The sequence below is a fragment of the Marmota marmota genome, unplaced genomic scaffold (genome assembly GCF_001458135.2).
Source record: "Marmota marmota marmota unplaced genomic scaffold, marMar, whole genome shotgun sequence".
Classification (NCBI taxonomy): Eukaryota; Metazoa; Chordata; class Mammalia; order Rodentia; family Sciuridae; genus Marmota; species Marmota marmota.
This window is the reverse complement of record NW_026000005.1, coordinates 41,958,013-41,980,619: the sequence shown is the minus strand read 5'-3', so window position 1 is coordinate 41,980,619 and position 22,607 is coordinate 41,958,013.

Genomic DNA, 22,607 nt, shown 5'->3' with positions numbered 1-22,607 from the left:
TTTTTTTTTTTTTTTTGTACCAGGGATTGAACCCAAGGGTGCTTAACCATTGAGCTACTTTCCCCAGCCCTTTTCATTGTTCTTTTTCTTTCTTTTTTCTTTTTTTTTTTTTTGGTACTGGTGATTGAAACCAGGGGTGCTTAATCACTGAGCCATATCCTGAGCCTTTTTTTTTCAGCTTCAAGAATTTTTTTTTATTAGTTACACATGACAGTACAATGATCTTGACAATTCATACATTTGAATCAAATGGGGTATCTCTCTGAGTTACTTAGGGCCTTACTAAGTTGCTGAGGCTGGCTTTGAACTCCCAATCCTCCTGCCTCAGCCTCCTGAGCTGCCTGCTGGGATTACAGGTATGAGCCACCATGCTCGGAAGTATTGCTACCTTTCATAAGAACCTTTCATTCTATAATAATTACAATATTTATTTCTTTCTCAATACAAAAAAAAGCAATATTGAATTAAATTCAGGAAATAAACAAAGGGACTTAAATTTACATCCAGACCCCATATTAATAACATTTAGAGGTGAAGAAAGTTTTATTCTCACTCTTTTAGAAGTTGGTCATTATGACTTTCATCTTAGGGGTTAATGTGAAGCATGAACTTGTCTTTCATGCTTTAATAAAAAAAAATAGGGTCAAATAGGCCAATGTGAGAAAATACCCTAAATATATCTATAAGCAAACAAATTGTAGAATAATATTATACCATGAGCTGATTTGTTTAAAGTGAACCCACAAACCTTTAAAACTATTTATTTACATATATATGTACATATACAAACATATGCACATAGGTGTACATACACACATATATATGTATGGATATAAGTGTAAGTCAATATATAGCACAATTATAGAGGTCACACCTACATCCCAGGTGGAGCCCTGAGGGTGCAGTTGAAAGTCTTCTATATTCTTTCCCAGCCTCTGTATTGCATGGTGTTAGCCTCTAATCATGTGTTACTTCTATAATCAATGGAAAGCAGATCTCATGCCAGTGTATCTTGTCCCTATTCTTTTGTATATGGAACTTTTCTGACACAAAATTTTCCACTTTTGCTGCAGAAATAACTTTATCTTAATTGCAGAGGTACACAAAATGTGGTAATATTTTTGTTTTGCTATGACATAATATAACATGGGTGCTGTGGTATTTAGTAAATGTTTATATATAACTTAAAAGATTGATCAAATACACATATTAAAACTCTAATCTCTGTAAGCTGGGCCTACCATTCTTATAGGTGACCAGCAGCATGAAGGCCAATGCAATCTAGTAAAATCTGGGTAAGAAGTTTAATGTGATTCCTAGACACTCCCATTTACTTTCCAACACTATTATTGTAGGGTTGTTACTTATGACTAGAAATAGTGATGGTTTGGTGTATACTGACTCAAAATTGGGAAGATCAGTTCAGTTTTTAAAAAGGGAATTTAAATGTCAATAGCATTTTCAGTTTTACACTCATGAAAACTAATGCGGAAAATGAATTCACTTTATTTTTCTGAAGTGCCTCATAATCAATTTTGCTCTGGAGATGATGGTTGTGATTAGAAAGTCTGCTGAGGCATGTTGGATAAGACTCAGCTTTATATATCCAAGCTTTCAAATTCCTGGCTCTCTGTTAGACCCATTATCCTGTTTACTTATCATTAATTTTCCACTTTTTCAACATATCTAATATCCATTCTGAGAAAGAGAAAGGGCCAATTTCAGTGTATCATTCATGTTGATACCATCAACACTGTTCAGAAATTCCTGAGAAAACCAATCATCAACTACACTTATTTTTGTATTAGTGGTTTAATCCAGGAATGCTTAACCACTGAGCCTCATCCCATCCCATACCCATGTTTTATTATGATTTTTTAAAAATTTTGAAACAAGGATCTTGCAAATTTGCTTAGGGACTTGCTAAATTGTCATATTTATTGAATAAAACTCTTGAGAGTTATGCATTAGTCCATGGTTGTTATGGTTTGGAGGTGAGGTGTCCCCCAAAAGTTCACATGTGAGAGAATGCAAGAAGTTTCAGAGGAGAAACTATTGGATTGAAAGAGTTTTAACAGAATCAGTGATTTAATCCCCTAATAGGGATTAACTGACTGGTAATTGAAGTGGTAGGGTGTGGCTGCAGGAGGTGGGAATTTGGGTGTGGCTTTGGGTATATATTTGCATCTATATTTGTGGAGTCTCTCTGCTTCCTGATCACCATGATGTGAGTTGCTTCCCTCTGCCACACACTCCACCATGATGTTCAGCCTCACCTCAAGCCCCAAGGAATGAAGCCAGCCTTCTATGGACTAAGACCTCTGAAACAGCAAATCCTCAAATAAACTCTTCCTCCTCTACAGTTGTTCTGGTCAGATCCTTTACTCGCAGCAGTGAAAAAGCTAAAACAACGGTAGAACCAAAATTTGCATCAAGTTTATATGACTCCCAAGTCAACAAATATTAGGTAATATTTAATTATGTAAATATATTCTCTAAATTATTTCAAGCTTTAAATATTCAGTGAGGATTTACTATAATCAAGTTACTGTTCTAGAAGTCATCAATTTCTGCACCTTTGTGTACAATTCATGGTGTGGATAATGGTGGTGCTGTTGTTGACTGATATCACCATGCTCAAATTATGGTACTAGAGGTAACTTAGTTCATTTTAAGATCTCTTTGACCACTAGTTCTTTCACTTTACCAAAAAACATTAATTTACATTTGATCAAACAAATGTTAACCTGAGAACTAGAACAATTTTATGAATTGTAGGGAATACAAAGTTGGACATGATAGGATCATAAAAATGAGGTGGACTTGAGCAAGTGGAAAAATAATGGAGATATTTCTAGGCAAATATTCCTAACATTTTAAATTTTTTTAAAAAATTTTGTTTATTTATTTTTAGCTTTATTGATTTTATTTTTTTAAATATCTTAACTTTTAAAACAAAAATTTTAGTCATATTTTGGGACAATACATTTATTTATTTATTTATTTATTTATTTATCTACTTATCTATTTATTTGTTTGTTTATTTATTTTTATGTGGTGCTGAAGATTGAGCCAGTGCCTCACACATGCTAGGCAAGTGCTCTACCACTGAGCCACAATCCTAGCCCCTATTCCTGACCTTCAAATAATATATTCACATTTGGAAGATAAATAATAACTATGTTATTTTATTATAAGTAAATTTCTTGAATGCTTACTTAGTCAAACTTATGTTTTCTACATGTTATCTATTGTGCATTTTACAAGTGACCAATCAAGGGTGAGGAAGGGAAAGTAATTTATCCAAGGTCACACACCTAGTATATTTCAGGGGGCTTGAACCTAAACATGTCTAATTCCAAACTTCACCATCTGAAGCTTTTGCAATATCATTGATGATTAGGAACAAAAGAAGATTTTATAATCAAGAGCTTTCTCTCCCAGTTTGCAAAGGTGGCATTCAGGTGGCATTCCAGGTAATATAGTTCTAACCCAAATTTTAATGCACAGCTACTTCCTTCCTGGATACATGTTAAGAAAATACCGGAGAGCTCACCTTACAGATGTGCATGGACCAGCAGAAAGTTGTGTCCCTAGACCAGAGTGCTCAGAACCTAACAGGTCTGTCAAGGTACTATTCTGGTTTCCTGACATGATCTCAGCTGAGAGCAGCCTATTCCCCCAAGGAGCTGGTAACTGCATGGACAATGTTTTCCAGTGTCTCTGAGGACAATGGAGTGGGTGCACATCCGTGACAATATGATGTTGCTTTTTGGATGGCCTTCATGAAATTCACACTGGCGCTCTAAACTTGGGTAATATTTCTTTACTCTAGGTTTTCCTTAGATTTATTTTTTACACTTCTGATGGTTAATCACATATTTTTATCTCTGTTATTACTTGTTCACTTATCTCTTCCCTCCTGAATTCCCAGCTACTTAAAGGCAGAAACCAAATCTTAATCATGGTGGTTGTCCCTCAAGTACAACCTTACAGGTGAAAGGAAGTTCATTTCCAGGATGGTGTGTCAAATGAACCAGTTCATTAATTTGTTTTATAATCAAAGGCAAAAAGCTACAATCATAGTCAGTGTCTTCCTTTTCCTTAATATTGTTATAATTCTTCTCTACATTATAAGTATTATAATGTACAGTATATAATGGCATTAGTATATAATTGGGCCAAGTTCATTCTTGTGCATTTTTCTGATTACATGAATTGAGTATGATGTTGACAGTTGTTTCTATAATTTCTTTATGATTACTCTTGTTTTCTCAGTCTGTAACTTATATGTATGCTCATATTTATGGAAGTCTTCAGAACAGGAAAAGTTGAATGGTAAGCATGTGAATTTCCTTTTGAAAAACTGTCATCCCAACCATGCACAAACTGACATTTTCATGTGGTACACACATGACTAGGCTATCAGAAACAAGAGAAGCAGCTGCACTCATATCTCACCTTGCTTGAGTCCTTTGATCTTTTATTTGGATGGATGTAATGTTCCCAAGGGAATCAAAGAAAAATTCTTCTTCACAAGTACTCAGAACATCTGATGTGAATTTTCTTCTTTTAAACCAAATGAATAAAAGCAAAGGCAGAAAAAAACAGAATATCATGTATCCTATATATCGTGTGTGTATGTGTTTGTGTGTGTGTGTGTGTGTGTGTCTGCTTATGTGGTGAGATGTGTGGTGTAGGGGTGGTACCAGATGATATTTGAAACACTTGAGCAGAGGAGATATTAAATGCACTAAGACTAATAATATTTTTACCATCAAAATGATTAATTTTTATAATGGGTTTTGAAGAATATACATATATATTTTTACTAACTAGAGCTTTATACCTCCATTTATTATTATATTCTAGATTTAACATTCATTAATTTGAATAGATAATGGATGTACACAATTAAAGAAAAAATAAAGTGTATTGAAGGTTAAAATTCAGGATATTGTTACAACATAACTACCCTTATTTATTTTTCATCCTTGGGCAAAACCATTGCTATCAATTTTGAATTTGGATTTACAGAGATTTTTCCATGCTTACAAAATTGGTTTCAATCAGCAAAATACAGGCTCACTTACTCTATAATATGTGTTTCAAAATGCCCCATGATATTGATGTTACTGTATTTGTTTGCTTAGAGATTCTCTACCAGAATAAGTTTCAGAGCCTTTCCATTACTCTTTTATATCACTTTTCAGTGCTATTCGAAATGTGGTATAAAGATTTTGCCACTCTCTGACTGTTACAAATCTACATAGAAATTTAGTATCTGTAGTCCAGAATGTTAGTCATAAATCGAGAGTATTGAAATAATGAAGGAGGTATTCACTATGTGTTACAAAACCATGAGTCTACAACAGATTATGCAGAGACAACTCCACTGATTACAGCTCCACGTACACAGTACTTGGTTCAGATCCATGAACAACGGTTAACACAGTGTAGATATTTACTAAATAAATATCTGTTGAAAGAGTAAATAGGAGTCTGTGCCCTCACGTTTGTCAATCATAGCCTCCAAAAGCAGTTATTATGCTACCAAAATGTGAAATATGCCCAAATAAAAAGAGAGGTGGGAGATTTTCTTCCAATTGAAATGGAATCGCATGTATGTTATACTAGTGGGAACTCATAAACTCCAGGACATGATGCTCCTCAAGCACTTTTAAAATGTGACTAATGCATTATTTAAGCTTATAGACAGTGCTAGGACAACAGACTAGATCACGTGGCAGATCACATTCGCACAGATCAGAGGTCTCACAAAGGATCAGGCCTTGCAAATACAGGCAATCAAGGGTGCCTTGCAAGAAAGGTACAAATAATTAGCAGTTCAGAGGGGCCTGGATTTGGGACATGGAGGGACTCACTAGTTGTCCTTCCTTCTTGCATCAGATACATAGTGTCTGGTTAATGGTATCATCATCCTTCACTGTGAGGAGCATTTACTAAAACATCCATTTTAGACATGATTTTTTTCAGGAAGCCATACTTTGTAATATAAACACATGACTTGCATGTTTATTAAGTATAAACAATGCTTAGCCAGGGATACTCTATTAAGAACATTCCAAAGACATGAACTCTTACTAGAAAAATTATTGACCTATTTATTTAGACGCCTAGTTATCACACTGATGAAGCCATTGGCTGGGGCCATTTGCCTTTCTTTCCTTAAACAATGGTTCCCATTAAAAATAATGAACAGATTGTGGACTAGCTTTCTTGACTCCTTCCTGGGCACAGGGAAAGACTCATTGAGAATTATCTAACAAGTATTAAAAGTTTGCACAAGTGATTAGAATATCAAATAGATCTTGACAGTTGGGGAAAATGTATAATAAAAATCATAACCAGTAACTAGCTCTTTGCAAATTGGATGCATTGTGGTTCAGTTTTCAGGGCCCTTTGATAGTGTCCTTCATACTCACTGTGGCCTGGGCAGTTCACTTGCTTTGGAGTTAGAGCATGTGCCACATACAGGGGCTGGAAGATGCACATTGTTTTGTTCTCCCTTGAACCCCTGCCATGTGAAGAAGCTTTGGCTACCTTGCTAGAGGATGAGTGACCACATAAAGAAAATCCTCTTCATCTTAGCTAAGGCCATCCTACATCAGTAAGTCAACTCAAGGGTTGAGATAGAAAACCTGCTTGGCCAGTTTAAACACTCTCAAGAGCCAGAGAAAATGGAAGAGTCTGGGTAGCTTAAAACACCAGACATTTATTCTCTAGCAGTTCAGAGAGGCCTAAGTCCAAAGTCTTCTTGAGGGCTGGTTCCTTTGGGAGGGTCTGGAAAAAAAAAAAAAAAACTTGTTTTATTCCTCTTTGAGAGCATCTGGTTACTCCAGCAATCCTTGGATGCCTTGGTGTATAAATGCTTCCCTCTAATCTCTGTCCCCATTGTTACATGGCCATCTACTCTGTGTGTCTGTCTCCCCTTTTGGTGTGTCTTTCTGTGCCATCCCTCTTCTTTTTTAAGATAAATTATTTATTTATTCTAATTTGTTATACATAATGGCAGAATGCAATTCATTTCATATTACACATATAGAGCACAATTTTTCAAGTCATTGGTTGTACACAAAGTATTTTTACACCTTTGGTGTCTTCATACCTGTACTTAGGGTAATGATGTCTAACTCATTCCACTGTCTTTCCTACCCCCATCCTCCCCTTCCCCTCTCTCCCCTTTGGCCTGTCTAAAGTTCCTTCTTCCTCCCATGCTCCCCCCACTCCCATTGCCATTGTGAGTCAGCATCCTCATATCAAGGAAAACATTCAGACTTTGTTTTGGGGGGGGATTGGCTTACTTCACTTAGCATTATATTCTACAACTCCATCCATTTACCTGCAAATGCCATGATTTTATTTTTGTTTAATGCTGAGTAATATTCCATTGTGTATATATAACATATTCACTTAATCCAGTCATCCACTGAAGGACATCTGGGTTGGTTCCACAATTTAGCTATTGTGAATTGTGCTGCTATAAACATTGATGTGGCTGTGCCCCTGTAGTAAGCTGTTTTTAAATCCTTTGGGTATAAACCAAGGAGTTGGATAGCTGGGTCAAAAGGTGGTTCCATTCCCAGTTTTCCAAGGAATCACCATACTGCTTTCCATATTGGTTGCACCAATTTGCAGTCCCACCAGCAATGTGTGAATGTGCCTTTGCCCCCACATCCTTGCCAACACTTATTGTTGTTTGTATTCTTAATAGCAGCCATTCTGATTGGAGTGAGATTAAATCTTAGAGTAGTTTTGATTTGCATTTCTCTAATTGCTAGAGATGTTGAACACTTTTTTTACATTTTTGTTGATCAATTGTTTTTCATTTTCTGTGAAGTATCTGTTCAGTTCTTTGGACCATTTATTGATTGGGTTATTTGGGTTTTTTTGGTGTTAAGGTTTTGAGTGCTTTATATATCCTAAAGATTAGTGCTCTATCTGATGTGCTTTGGGCAAAGATTTGCTCCCATCTGTAGGCTCTCTATTCACCTCACTGATTATTTCTTTTGCTAAGAAGAAGCTTTTTAGTTTGAATCCATCCCATTTATTGATTCTTGGTTTTAATTCTTGCTCTATAGGAGTCTTATTAAGAAAGTTGGGGCCCAATTCAACAAGATGGTGATTTGGTCTACTTTTTCTTCCATTAGGTACAAGGTCTCTGGTTTAATTCTCAGGTCCTTGATTCACTTAGTGTTGAGTTGTATGCATGGTAAGTGATAGAAGTTTAATTTCAGTTTGTTACATGTGGATTTGCAGTTTCCCCAGCACCATTTGCAGAAGAGGTTATCTCTTCTCCAATATATGTTTTTGGTGCCTTTGTATAATATGAGATAACTGTAATTATGGAAGATCTGCCTTGTTCTTAGATTTTCAGAATTAATATTGTCAAAATGACCATACTACCAAAAGCACTAAATAGATTCAATACAATTCCAATCAAAATCCCAATGACATTCCTCATAGAAATAGAAAAAGCAGCCATGAAATTTATCTGGAAAAATAAGAGACACAGAATAGCCAAAGCAATCCTTAGCAAGAAAAGTGAAGCTGGTGGCATTACTATTCCAGACCTTAAACTATACAACAAGGCAATAGTAACAAAAACAGCAGGGTATTGGCACAAAAATAGACCTGCAGGCCAATGGTACAGAATAGAGGACACAGAGACAAATCCACATAATTATCGTTATCTCATATTAGCCACCCCTCTTCTTATAAACACACCAGATATTGGATTTAGAGCCCACCCTAAATCCAGAACGATTTCACCTCAAGATCCTTAATTACATCTTCAAAGAAAATATTTCCAAATAAGCTTGGGTTCAGAAGTTCTAGACATGTATTTGGGGAGACACTGTTCAATCAGTTAACTGTATTGGGGAATGCTGTGATTCAAAGGCATGATAATTAAGCCCATATAACTGAAGGTGAAGCATAAAACAGCCTGTGTACCAGAACCATCAGCAAAATCTCTATCTTCAACTTTTTCTTTTAAATGATTCTTTTACAGCATCACCCACAGAAACCTAGACATCTGTTGCTCTTTTTTAGTACCTAGTATTTTTCTCCTCAACATCCCTCTTTCATCTGTGGGCAGGGGAGCTGTTCTCATTACTCATCAAAGCCACTGGCAGATCCTTTTGAGCTCTTTCATCTCTTATAATACCAAGTTTGGAAATCATAGCATCAATCTATTCCAACCTGCAGCCCCACCAATGACAAACATCTGTCTTCTTCCAACTCTCCTTTCATTCCCTGAAGATTTCAGCTTCAGGTTCATGATGGTTCTGTAAATTGTCTCTCCTATCATGAGGTCTGGGGATCTTTACCTCCATCCTTCCTCTTGCCATTCAAGCTCCCCTCAGTGCCTTTTGTCCTCTCTTACTTCAGCTCATCATGGTCACTCTGCAGACTTGGTCATGACTTTCCTGCATCCCTATGGTTCCTTAAGTGCAGGCATCTCTTTCCCCAACCAGCATTTCTTTTTTCCATCTCGTTCGTTTAGTACCAAAATCCCAGAAAACCATTGACCACCTAGAATCTTTGATCCATTGATTTAACCCACTTTAATTAATTTTCTCTCCCCTAAATGCTCGTACCTCTTTCTTCCTGAGTTTGTCATCATACTTGAGTGCTGAAAAAGAACTCTAATCCATCTTGCCACATTGTCATTTTACTCCAGGTTATGGCAAAACAACAAACGTTGCCTACTCTGTGCCTCTAGCAACACAGCTGAACAAGGCTGGTGAACACATACACACTCTAGCTTGTCCCACACCGATTTTGTGGCCTGTACCTCCAGTGGGCCCGTGGTGACATCTGGCAAGTGAATCAAATTTATGGAGTTCATTCACTTCAGTCTCACAGCCATTTTGCTCCTTTACTTTCCTATTCAATCTCTTAATACATACATTGTCTTTCTTTCTACCTGCTGATCTGGCTTCTTATGTCACTGAGAGAGTTTTAACCAGAGCAAACTGTCACAAAAGTCTACCATAGCCACCCCCACCCACCTGAACACAAGTGATGTCTGTGTCTCCTCTGTCCTCTTGCTATAGATAAGGTCTCCCTGCTATAGTCTGTGACCCAACTAATTATTTGCATACTAAGTCCCATTTGCATATCGCCTAATGAAAATAACATCAATTGAGCAAGTTTTTTCCTTCTCTCTTGCATTATCAGCTCTGTCTTTTGTGTATTTCATATCATCATAAAAATAAGATGTTTATTGCCTCCCATATTAAAATAATACATACACTATCTCCAATTACTGTCCAATAATTTCAAAACTTTTAATTTAGTTTTAATTAATGCCTAACAATTATGAGGTACTTGATATTTCAGTGCATGTGTACATTGTAAAATGACCAACTCAGATTCCCTTTACAACAAACATTCCTTTGAACGCATTTTATACTTCCTGCTTCTAATTCCTTTCCTCTGTAAATCAGAATGCTGGCTCAACACCTCCATGGATAGGTTTGAAAGGCCTCTCCAACTTAATCCATCCAAAACTGATCTGAGTTATTGCCCAACTTAACCTATCTGGTCTTTCCTATTTCAGTAAATGGTAAATTCATCTTTGCACTTGCTTACATGCAAAAAGCAAACAACAACAACAACATAAAACAGCTAAGTTGGAGTGAACCTTCCTTATCCTAAGCTATGTTTTCAACTCATTAGCTAATGCTCTCAGTTCTTTCAAATATACCTAGAAATCAATGTCTTCTTATGACTTCCACCGTGGGTCCAAAACTATCATGTCGCAATTATTGAAATTTCCTCCTTTCTCCTGTCGACTTCTGCAGTCTCCTGTTTGGCAGCTGGTGGGATCCCCTCTCCAGCACAGTTCAGACCATGCCTCCGCTCTGCTGAAGACCCTCCAGGGACTGTCTTCCCACCTCAGAGAAAAAGATCAAGTCCTCAAAGATTGACAGACAGAAGCTGTTCTTTCCTTCCCCCTTAATTTTCTGCTCTCTCTTTTGTTTAAATTACTTGTCCTTTGCTTTGTCCATTCCTTTGGCCAAGGGTGGCATTTTCCTACTTATTCACATAATTGGAACTCATTTTCTTTATGTCTCAGCTCACAGGTTACCCACTCTGGTATGACTTTGGTTCCCACTACATGTAAAATTAAATTTCCTTGGCTTTTCTTTCACTTTGCTTTAAACATGATTTTTTTTTTAATTCTCTTCTGTGTCTTCTGGACAATAATATTCAAAGTTTGTTGTCTATTACTGGTCCTGGACAAGAGAAGTATAGAAGCAATTTATAAAATATTTTGTAGTATTTTGACAGAGTAGTTTTATGTCTGTTAAATCTAATAATCTTTTTTTAAAGGAGGCTTATAATTTGTATGTCTTTTTAAATTTCTTTTTTTAATTTTTTTTTGTTTTATTGGTTGTTCAAAACATTACAAAGCTCTTGATATATCATATTTCATACATTTGATTCAAGTGGGTTATGAACTCCCATTTTTACCACGTATACAGATTGCAGAATCACATCGGTTACACATCCACGTTTTTACATATTGCCATACTAGTGACAAATGATTCTCTCTTTTATTGCCTTTTTAAAAAGTATTTCTTGACAACAAATTTGAAATTTTAAAAACAAAAGAAAACTGATATTTCTGCTTAGATAGTTTCACAATTACTGCTCTGGAACATTGGCTGATGGAATCAATATTTTGGATGCACATGAGATTTGTAAGGCAATTAAAAAAATGAAAAAAAATAAAATGTTAAAAAATAAATTTTAAAACAGTCTTTTTTTGAAATTTTTATGTCATTATTAATAGGCTGATATAATACAGTACCCAATAAATGTTGGATATTAAAAAATGTCAGTTTGTAGAAATTAACCACTGGATATAATTTCACATTTATACCAAGTATAATACTAATAAAAACATTGCTTTAATCTGCAGTTTCACATTCTGTTTAAAGATAAAAATAGTCATAACCTTAGTTTTTAAAACCCACAGATTTTTCATTTACTAACATTTCTTACAAATGTTGACTGATTTTTGTTTTATTAGAAACAAATTTTCTTGAAAGTTAGTATTTGTATGAGATAATATATTGTGGTAATGTTATGTAACCAACATTTTTTTTTGTATCAGTAGTGAACCCAAGGGCACTTAACCATTGAGACACATCTGCGACCCCTTTTCTTTTTTATTTTGAGACAGGATTTCAATAAGTTGCTGAGGGCCTGGCTAACTCGCTGAAGCTGTCTTTGAACTTTCAATTTTCCTGCCTCATGCCCCTAAACTGCTGGGATTCCAGGCATGTGCCACCACGGCTGGCATGTATCCTATTTTTTGACATCTTTCTAATATTTGGTAATATCTTATATGCTTGACAACTGTGTATTATTTGTTAAATGGATTGTCTGTGTATAGTGATTCCTTAGCTTCCTAAAGATTGGTTGATGGAATGAATGGATAGCCAAACATTATCTGTCACAGATTGTTAATGAACTTTATATTAATGTAATGGACAAATCACCTTTTATACCTGTAGAAGGTCAACCCACATCTAGGACTTACTTTCTTAAATATTTTTGTTATTACAATCTAATGTTCTATTAGGTATTTTTATACAAGTGTGATAATATTTCATACAGATGATCAGTTTCAAAATCTCACCCAAAACTAAAATTCTCTTTCTACCAGTGATTTAGGGAAAACTTGTGTGCTAATCTGAAAATGTGACTAACCAATGGCATATTTTTGATGGAGTTCTAAAGGACTGAGTCCATGACAATATGATAAAACATTATTAGAAATGTTGTAAGAAGGGATTCAGTCTCTACTTGGTATAGATAATAATTGCTCTATTAATCACCACTTCTCTTTGGCCATAATAATTTTCATGAATTCAAAGTTCACAAATGCAAGTAACCTTTAGTAATCAAAGGCTTGGTTCATTAACAATGAGATTTACAACAAATCTACAAAGACACAAAGGCTACAATTTTAAGCCCTGTGTACGTTTGTTACCCAACCTTATAAATATGAAGTATTTTTTACTAATAAATAAATATTGAAGATCAGTAAAATTATATTTTACTAAGAAAATATTACCAAATGTTGATGTGTTATATTTTTCATCTTTGTGCTAATATGATCCCCCAAAATATGAATCTCTAAAATACAAATAGGCACTTGATCATTTTTATGAATGGTTATAAGATTTGCCTAATGTATCAAGGAGTTAAAATCTTATAATGTTTCTGTACTCTAATAATATATAAGAAAAAATAAAATAAATGTAAAATTTTTTCAAATTTCTCTCAACATTAGTAATACTAGCTCACAAGTATGAGGAGTTTATATAGAAAGAATCTGTACTCAATGGATACACCAAGGCAGAGTGTTTTGGACCGAATTGTTTTGCCCCTCTCCAAATTCTTACACTGAAGCCCTAAACTCGAGTGTGATTGTACTTGTAGACAGGATATTTCAAGAAAAATAAGCCTCTGGAACTATGAGAAAAAAACATTAATATTGTTTAAGGCTGTGGTCTGCCATGTTTTTTGTGGTAGCCTAGGCAGACCAACACAGTCAGGAATTTCATTAAGGCTGGCATATTGTAAGACTTAGAAAGGCAAGTGGGAACATCTCTCCCATCTCTAAAATGATGGTCTTCCATTTTTCTTTCTCTCCACACTCCTCACCTCCTGCCCACTAAGGATTGAATCCAGGGACACTCTGCCACTGAGCTACATCCCCAATCTTTTTATTTTTTTATTTTTTTGAGACAGGAGTTACTAAGTTACCTAGGCTGGTCTTAAACTTAGGATCCTCCTGCATCAGCCACCCTAGGAACTGGGATTATAGGTGTGCATCCCATGCCTGGTCATTATTTTTTATATTAGGAAATGGTATCCTCACCCACTCAGATGCCAAACCAGAAGCCTATAATTTATTTTTATCTCCTTAATTTTCCTCACTCAGACAATGAAATCTAGCAGCAAATCTTCTATTCTTTCTCTTAAACTACTTTTGGGTATTTTTACTCCTCTCCATTCTTATCACCAGCCATCCCTAGAGGCCTCTGTCTGGGTCACGATTTTCACATCAATTCCCTCCTAGTCATTTTACACTCGGCCTTCCAAAGACCCTACCAAATCAAAGTGTGGTCATGCCTTTCTTCTGTTCGCAACATTTTTAGGATAGAATCTAGATTTTAATTTGGCCCGTATTGATCCAGTCCTTACCTCTCTTAAGTCACCATTTATTATCCTTACCATACCTTGTTTATTCCACCTGCCCTGAGATCTCCATTCTCTGAAGACTCTACAATCCCACGACCCTTTAGGTCAATGTTTTGTCTGCCTTGTGAAGTTCTCCCACACTGCTTCCCTTTTAAGTCTCAACAATATGTGTCTTCTGCAGGAGGCCTGCTGCCCTGCTCCTATTCTTTTACCCAGGTTTCTAGGGATTAATGATGAAGCTCCTTCTAATTTTTCTTCTTTAGCTTTTATCTCATGCTAATATAATTACTTTTTAAAGTCTGCATTCCCTACTTCACTATAAATTCTATAAGGATGAGTAACTACTCTGCATGTTCACTCCTTTATTACTGCTTTGGAGTAAATTGCATAGTATAATAAATATTAACTAAGTAAATGTACATGACTTCAAAAAGAAAAAAAAAAGCAAATTTCCTCTCAGAAGCACATAGTAAATGAGCTCTATCTGTGTAATTGTACTAAAAAGAAAATATCAGTTTACTTAAACTTTGAGAGATGCATATTTTTGTCTCTCAATTCTCATGACCTGATGGCTACTGCCTAAGTTTTAGTTTTAAAGTGTGACCACGTGGACTCCTAATTTTGCATATGAGCAATCTGGTCCACAGCTTCATGCTCACTCATTATGTGACCCTGTCACGACTTTTCCTACATTCACCAAAAATGTGATGTTGCCAACCTTCCCTCCACTCATAGTCTTCTGCTTTCAACAATTTAAGTCAGTCCTATCTTGGAAGTAAAGAGACTCCTAATTTCCAAATCTCATGGACATTTCTCAAGAACATTTTAAGGAACTATTTATCATTATTATATTTTCTCCTCTTTCTTTCTTTTCCTCTCTTCATTCATTTTCTGTCTATTTCCTCTGTCTTTTACACTTGAAAGATTATTCTTTATCTCTTAAGATGAAAAGTTCTCTGAGGCCTGATTTTTGTGGACTCTAATTTATCACTCTTTTCATCAGAAATTTAACTAATTGAAGATCAAGACACAGGGAACTGGAGAGCACCCCTTCTCACCAGATACACAAAGTTCAAAAACTCAAAACTATAAAGATTTTAGCCTTATGAATGAGGGTGAAGGTGGCGTTGATTTTGGATTAAACTGAGGTTTTTTCTACCACGTCCTTAATTCCAGACTGTGGGATACTGAGATCTCAAATGCCCTTATTGCTTCATAATGATTATAGTCTGATCTGTTTGTGCAGCCTAGCTGCAGGCAGAGAGTAACTTCATAGCATGGCCACTCTGCCTGCAGAGTGGCTCTTTCATGGCTCTTCCAACCTGGCTTGAGTGGACAGTTCAGAGAGAAGAATAGACGTCCATCAGGTCTAGCCTTGAAGGCAGTTATGAATAGGCCCATCTGCTTTCTCTGGGTAAAGGTGAATTGTTTTATCCAGAATTTCTGAGAAAGTTGAAATAGTGATAGACTATTTCTCTTATAGGCTGACTGGAATAAGATAAGAATGGGGGAAGAATTCCCTCACACCTAAGGAAGAAACAAGGTCACATATAGATCTTAGATAAGGGGCCAGGTTCACACTGTAATCCCAGCAACTCAAGAGGCTGAGGCAGGAGGATGACAAGTTCAAGGCCAGCCTCAGCAACTTAGTGAGACCCTGTCTCAAAAGAAAAGGCAAAAAAAAAGGGGGGGGGGGCTGGGGATAAAGCTCAATGAGGGAGTCTCCCTGAGTATACTCTCCAGTACCAAAAGGAAGGAGGAGGAGGAGAAAAAGGAGAGTTAATCTTAAGTGAATGCTCAGGACATGAAAAGGTGGCTGAAGTCACCACCTGGAAAAATCCAGCATTTAAGAAGGGCTGGGGTGAGAAAGACAAGTTTGGTGAAAAAGAGAATTGAAAATATTGGTCATGCCAATTTTATCCATCTCCTGAACTTCTAGCAAACATTCCAGTTCTAAAGAAGATTGGCATTGAAAAGTATTACTACTTCAATTTAGATCAAACAATGCTTTCCGAATGCATGAAGAGACGTTTTCAGAGACAGTGTGGGAGGGAAACTGATGCTCTTTTAAGCCCAGTACACACTGTTATGAAATAAGGAAAACAGCTGTTAGTCACTCAGGTACCCCTGCTGCCTCAGGAATTTTCACACCCACCACTGATAATGTCAACCTCAATTTTGAGTCTGTAATCATATTTGCAGAGTTGCTATTTGAACTTCTTTGGCTTTCTGTTAGCACTGCTTCAGAAGAATAATTACTATGTGCCTGAATAAACACAGAGATATTAATGAATCATTAAATAGTATGCTGTAAAAATAATGGAACAAAGATTTTATTTTATTTTTTAAGCAGGCTGAATTATGTAAGCAAGCCAACATTTTAGTGTGGATAGAACCCCAAATAATCTCACTTTGTTGAAAGGTCCTTTACCAGATTCCAAATGTAGAATGCAAAGGTTGTTGGGTTTCTACATTGGTTAGGTATGCTTGTGGCTGCTATAACTGTGGCTCCAATAACAATGGCACAAGCAAGATAGTTTCTTTCCTAGGCAACTACTCTGCTACAACTGTGGAACTTACTTATCTAATCACTCCTGTGACAGAGAACGGACTGTCCTTCTATTACTCTGCAGTTTTCCGGTATTTGAAGTCCTCACAGTTAAAGTAATCCATAAACACCAGTCAGGATGAGGGGGAATTGTAAATGGAGACCATGTACCCTTTAAAAGGTGTGAATTCTTTCTGCTCATCCCCATGCAAGAGTTGACTAACACAGACACACCAGTCCACAAGAAAGGATGTCGAGGGTACTCTTGTCTGAACAGTTACAGCACAGAAAAAAAAAGTATATATCTAAGGGTTAAATTATTATGAGAAAGAAGCAGAGAAGGGACAGTGGAAGACAAGTAGCAGAGGTCAAATTTGCTTTAAGAAATGAAGGAACCAGCTGCTCTAGGGGAAATTTTCACAATCAAAATATCAACTTAAGAAGAAAGATGGTTTATACTTGACTACATAAAATTATAAAACTGCAAAACAAATAAGTTAGCAAATTATGTATGCAGAAGAATATATATACATACATATACTTGTATATATCTAGAGAGAGAGTTGATGCTAATAAAATTTAATATTTGTATTTATCACCCAACAAGATCATGTGAATTGGGAGAGAAAAGGTACACATAACAACATAACACTACAAACCAAATACAAATGACGGGTAAAATGTATGAAATCAACTAATAAAGAATGTAAGTGTAAGAAATAACATATTGCTTTACATTAATTATATTGAAAAAGTAAATAAAACTTCAGTAAATATTTTGAGAAAAATACAAGAAAAGAGGCTCATTCATTTACTATTGAGGGAAAGAGAAATTATACCAAGTTTTTGGATCTCAATCTGAGAACACCTAGGCATTTTTAAAAAGTGTATTCCTTTTGATCCCATACCTCGGAACCAATTACATAGATGCAAAGAGCCAATGGCAAGGCCACAGCAGTCAGGAATCTTAGAGAAGCTTGATTGACAAGAAAATCCAAACAAAGGCTATCCATCAGTGATGGACAGGTGAACCAACTGAGTAGCCATACCGCAGGACACTGTAGGGACATTAAAAAGCTATGGGGGCTGTGGTGATTGCCTTTGCAGCATCTCCATAGGTATTAGTTTGTGTGTATGTATGTCTTATAAACAACATTAATTGGCTAAATTGTGTCCCCCAGAGATACGTGTTGAAGTCCTAATCCTTGGTTCACATGGATGTGGCATTATTTCAAAATAGGGCCTTTGCAGATGTGATGAATGTAACATGAGTTCCTATGGATTAGGGAGGTCCTCTATCCAACATTGCTGGCATTCTCACAGGAGTAAGAGACCAACAGATGGGGAAGTCAGAGTGATATATCTGCTGGCCAAGGAACATTAAGGATTCCTGGAAGTCATCAGAAGCTAATAGAATGGTGTGGAATAATCCCAGGCTTGGGATTTCTTGCCTCCAGAACACTGAGAGAGTAATTTTCTGTTATTTTAAACGCTGAGCCAAAGGAAACCAACACATCACGTATGAAAATGGTAGACAGCATGCAGGGGAAGAACAGAAGAAATATGGCAAACTTTGTAATTAATGATAATTTTAGAAAATAAAAAACAAGTCATATTATACAAATACATTATAGATATAAGCATATGTGTGTACATACATAGATATATTATTTTTTAAATCAGTAACTTAAAAATACACAAGAATTTCCTCTTAAGACATTGATTTTGTTTGTTGTTAACTGGTAATACAAACATGACATTAGCCTGACTTTATTTATTTATTTATTATTTATACTAAGCAAGTGCTTAACCAGTTAGCTACATCCTACCCCTCTGCTCAACCTTCACATATTATAGTATATTCTTCTAACTTTGGTTCTTAGAAGTAAATCTAAATAAATGAGAGTACAAAATTGTTATAAAAACTGCATAGTAATACATTTTATTTTCAGAAGGCTCAAATAAATATGAACCAATAATAATCTAGTTGTTCAAAAATTGAACAGCTGTACACATCCTGTATAAGTGCTATTTTAAACACAAAATAAATGAAGAAGTAAAAGATATAAATAAAATGAATATGCCAAAAACAATAAGAAAGACTTTCACTTACAAAGTGATAAATGTGCTACTATTTTGAAGATTTTAGAAAATGGTAGTATTTTGAGGTTTCTATTTAATTTTCATAACTTCCCTTTAATAAGAAGGAGTAAGCTTTCCTTGTATGATATGACTTTTTAATTACTGGCCCAGTGAATCTTCAAAGACCAGACTTGCTGCTCAGCATCAACATGTAGTGTGTGGCACGGTGGGAGGGTGGAGTGGAGAGTTGGGGTGGTGACCAGCCATCCCTGAAGACACTTCACCAGAATATAGAAGTGGAAAGAAACACTACAAAATTGCAAAATTTCGATATAGGACGACAGCATGTGTGGAGCACCTCTATTGTCATAGAAAGCTATCAACATGACTGAGCCACTGGTGTTACTATTTATGGTCACTTTATCAGCCAAATTGTTAAGAGGACAGCACATGAATTTCACCAGATTTTATGATGAACATCTTTCACTGCAAGAAGAAGTCGATTCTCAGTCCAGCAGGAAAGATTTGTGTCAGCTCCACATTGAACTCCTTAAATATGGGATACATTAGCAGAGAGAAGTGATAACCTTTAAAAGTAAAAGACTCAGCTGATCTGACAGCTGTAGCACGATGCAGGGTGATCAAGATGCCTCCACAGTAAAGTAAAAAATTTTTAATGGAAGCACAATAATTGATCAAAGAGACACGCAGGCCTCCTGGGTCCACAGTGAGGCTATTCCAAGTCCTTAAATCTGCCACAAAACTCTAATGGACACCCAGGGGGACACTTCTAACAATTTATTGTGCTTTAAGTGAATTCCAGTACTTTAAATTACCAGAGAGAAGTTAGTCACTTTGTACATTGGCCCGCATTTTATGTTTTTGATTATTGTATAGATTAAATTCAAGTTTTCATCATTAATAAGTTCACAATAAGCAGCAAACAGCTAACATATGTCATTGAATAGCTTCACCTTTAAGCAATGCTCATTTGCTGGAAGTGTCTGAGTTTTATCATCGATGTACATTTAGAGTGTAAATTCTTAAAAATCTCTCTCATTGCCTTTAAGCAGGTTCACTCAATCCATACTTTAAGTTTGCATAAAATTCACCACTTTTCTTTTTGAAAAATGATATACACTTTATGCAATAGCAAGGCTAAGACACACTATTAGCCAGCCACAGGTTTATGCTAACCTACTAGTATCTGAAAAAAAAAAAAAATCTGATAATTGTGAACAATCTCTTCTAAGTTACTCTGTTTTCTTAGGCAACAGCAAACAACTTTGGAAAAAGCAAACTTACTGCCTTACATAATTTATACAATAGAATTTCTCATTTTAAGAAATTCCTATCACCCCCAAAGGTTCCCTCACACCTAATAGAAATCAATATGCTGCCCTCATATTTAGTCCCTGGAAAACACTGATATGTTTTCTGTCAGTAAGATGCAGTCATTTATTGTTTTAGTCAGCTTTTTCACTGCTGTGTCTAAAAGACCTGGCCAGAACAATTGTGAGGAGGAAAAGTTTGTTTGGGGGATCACAGTTTCAGAGGTCTCAGTCCATTGACAGATGGGTCCATTCCTAGGGGTTTAAGGTGATCCTATATATCATGGCAGACAGTGTGGTGGAGAGAAGCAGCTCACATGATGATTAGGGAGGAGAGAGACTCCACTCTCCAGATACAAAATATTTACCCCAAAGCTGCACCCGCAAGGATCCACCTCCTTCTGCCACACCCTACCCATCTTCAGGTAGCCCTCACTTAATCCCACCAGGGAATCAATTTACTGATTGGGTTAAGGCTCTCATCACCCAATCTTTTCTCCTCTAAACCTTGCATTGTGTCACATATGAACTGTTGGGGGACACCTCACATCCAAACAATAACACTTACGTAACTTGAGGTAAATGAAATTACATATACAGGTTAGATTTTAAAATCCTTTTTGTCTGACTTCTTTGTCATAGTACAAAATCAGATCTCACATTGCTGTACCAATGTGAGCAACTCTGCCTTTCAGTGCAGTTCATAGACTATTTACATTGGTCGTGATTACCAGTGTGGTTTTTATCTTTACTATTTGTTTCTTACAGTATATCTTATTTTTTTTTTTACCTCTGTCCATTTAGCCTTTTGTGTGAACTAAAAACAATTTATGATTTTATCTGTTTTAACTTTATCAACAGTATCTTTTTATTTCATTTTTCTGTAGTTTCTCTGGGTTCATAATGTACATCATTTACTTATTATACTTGATACCTAGATAGTATAATGCCACTTAATGAGTAATATAATGCCTTACAACACTATATTTGCATTTCTTCCTCACTTTCAACCTCTGTTGTATAACCTACAAACCACTATCTATTTGCTTTTCAAGAGATGAAAAAAATATAAAGCAAACTCTGCTATATTCATATACATATTAATCATTAGGTTTTAATGTATATATTTAAGGCTGCAAATTTTTATGCTTTTGTAGACTCAAAAAGTTAAAGAATCATTTTAACACTTTTAATATTTAAAGTATTAGAACAGGAAAAAACAGAAAAATCTGAGAAAAAATTAACAGCAGTATTAATATTGATGATTTTTAATTAAAAAATTAAAAATAGTTTTATCATTTATTTAGGGGCTCTATATTGTATTAGAGAGCATCTAATTTATATCTGATTAATGACTGTGGTATAACTTTTTTTTAATTTTTAGAAACACAATTATGCATTTGTAATATCCCATTTAACAGATGAGAAAACAGTTATATAATTTACATAATTAATTTAAATACCTAAAATATAATAGATCATGGTCAAGAAGATACATCCCTCTGAGTACAGATTTTGTTGATATTTGCAACTTGGACCGTTTAAATAATGTGCCCATGATTACAAACTTGTTGTTTACACCCATTAAATTGTACTAACATCTGATCAGCTTTAAAAACATCTGATCATCTACCTACAATGGCAGATAATTAATAAACTTATGTACTTTGGCTCTAGCTGCTTTTCTATTACAACCTCAGACGAAAGTATTTCAATAAATTCTTTTAATTTGATGTTAGCTAGAAGCAACTATAATTTTCATTTCACCCTAAATATCCTTGGAAGCATATTAAAAACTAATTATAAAAAATCAAGTACCATGAAAGAAATTAAAATGAACATCAAAGTAAATGTGAATTTGAAAAGATCAAAGGGATCTTTCAGCACTTCAAATGTATCTTAATAACCAAAGTAATTCTTTCCTTATTTTGGGGTGCAACTATTTTCACTAGGTAGTATTATAAAATGTTTTAAAAAATCTATCAATTTAAATATTGCTAATTGTTTTAAAATAGTAAAAAATTTCTCTCAAAATTAATTGACAAGACACGACTATACCATATGCATAAGAAACTCGCTTTAATGATAAAGATGCTGAAAGGTTAAAAGTAAAGAAATGGAGAAAAATATATTGTGATAAAACTAATGAAAAGTAAGTGGAAAAGTTATGTTAACTTAGACATAGGAGACTTCTGAAAAAAGAAGATTATCAGGGATAGAGACAATGTAGCATATACAATCTTAAACATGTATTATATACCTCAAAAGGGTACATTCTATTTTCACATGAGGCAAAAACTGTCAGACAATAGCATAATAGCAAAAGCCAAAAATATTAGAAGAAAGGAAAACTAGAAATAAATATCTCCTAGGCACTGAAATGTGAAATCCTAAAA